Raw genomic sequence first — 2,145 nt, forward strand, 5'->3', positions numbered from 1 at the left:
GGGACCTCTCAAGAGTACTGAAGAGCAACAACATCAGGCTAGAGACTAAGGTGTGCCTGATCCAGGCTATAATCTTTGCAATTATGTGCTATACATCAGAGAGTTGGACAGTGAATAGGGATGATAGAAAGATTTGATTTTGGTGCTGGAGAAGAGTGTTGAATATACCATGGACTGCTAGGAGAACAGACAAGTTTGTCCTGGAGAGGGTGAAGCCAGAATGTTCCCTGGAGTCAAGGATTCCAAAGTTTCGTCTGACATACTTTGGGCATGTTGCAAGGAGGGACTGGTCCTTGGAGAGGGTCATCATGATTGGGAGAGTGGAGGGATGGTGTAGGAGAGGAAGACCCTTGATGAGATGGATTGATTCTGTGAGTAGAGTGGTGGGAATGAGTGTATTTGAGATGGCGAGGTTGGCACAGGATAGACTGGCATTTAGGGCTCTTGTACACAGGATCTCTTTGAGTCACAAATGACTTGATGGCACATAACAACAACAACAACATCATCCTAATCATAGTGCAGCTTTCTGATGTATTACAAGCAATTGTGAAGCAGTTGTGCATCAAGCTCACCTTAGTATCCAGACTGATATCTTACTCTTCAGTACTCTGGAGAGTTCCCTGACAGCAAACTTTCCCAGTGCAATTCATCTTTTGATTTCCCAGCTGCTGGTACCAGGAGTGTTGGCATGCCATTTTCCCAATCTGTGGCTTTCCTTTTTACCCTATTTGAGGAGTTTTTTGATGTGCACATAGATTTGATTCTTAGAGGTTCCCATTCATTTAGAGACCTGGAGAAATGGAAGAATATACTATGCTCTTGGATATGAAGACTTAATATTGTGAAAATGAAAATTCTACCAAAGGCAATCTACAAGTTCAATGCAGTACCAATACGAATACTAATTCCATTCTTCAAAGAGATGGAAAAGGCAATCTCCAATATCATCTTGAATGGAAAAAGACCCAGAATAAGCAAAGCCCTCCTGGAAAAGAGAAACAAGATAGAAGGCATTTCACTTCCTGATCTCAAACACAGCTGTGGTGGTCAAGACAGCATGATATTGGTACAGTGACAGACATATAGATCAATGGAATAGAATTGAGAACCCAGAAATCAGCTTATCTACCTATGGTCAACTGATTTTTGACAAGGAGATGAAATCAGTTAAGTGGGGAAATGAAAGTCACTTTAACAAAAGCTGTTGGAAAAATTGAAAAACTATTTCTAGAAAACTCAAGAAAAATTCACACCTCACACCATCCACCAAAACCAACTCAGCAGATCAAGGACCTAGGAGTAAAACCAAGGACTATAAACTTAATCAGAGAAAGGCTTGGATGAACTCTAGAAGCCTGATTCTCCAACATGAACAATCTCCCAAGCATCCTGAAAAATCTACAACCAGGAGAGAAAAAAATAGATGTGTGAGTCATTTCTAACTCACTGGAACATAGTAACAACAAAAAAGGTGAGAAGGGAGCTCTGGAAGTTTAGCTTGGGAGGAATTGCACTATTAACCCTGAAGTGGTACCTTGATGGCAATAACTTCTTTTGTGTTTGCAAACCATGTTAATGTAATAGTTTAAGGGTTGTCTGCTAATCAAAAGGACAATTGATACACCCTTGAAAACAATAGGAAGCAGTTCCACTTTATCCTTAGATCTGTTAAGCGTTAAAATCTACTTGAGAGCACTGAGTCTGATTTGACCAGTTGAAGGTGAAGAAAATAAGTGCATTTGCAGTGTAAATAAGATCAGGTTTTTACAAGACTGAAAAGAGTAGTAACACTGAACATGTAAAAATAACCAAATCTGACTAAGTCAGGAAGTCTTTTAACCAAGTTTATTTTATATATATATACATATATTGTTGTTGTTGTATACCATTGAGTCAGAACTCATCCATAGCTGATCCCCTCAAGCAGGTTTTCAGAGGCAGTTAATTGCACAGGAGGAGATTGCCCATCATTCTCCTGCTGCAGGTGGTGAAATTTAATCATGTTACTTTGGGTTTGCAATGCAGTTCTTTACCACTAGGCTGCCAAAGCTATGTTTTTGTGTACCATTGAGTCTGAATCAACTCATAGCTGACCCTCCAGCATGTTTTCAGAGGCAATAAATCACATCGGAGGAAACTGCC

The sequence above is a fragment of the Elephantulus edwardii genome, unplaced genomic scaffold (genome assembly GCF_000299155.1).
Source record: "Elephantulus edwardii isolate Elephantulus edwardi_28Jun2011 unplaced genomic scaffold, EleEdw1.0 scaffold00047, whole genome shotgun sequence".
NCBI classification, from domain to species: Eukaryota; Metazoa; Chordata; class Mammalia; order Macroscelidea; family Macroscelididae; genus Elephantulus; species Elephantulus edwardii.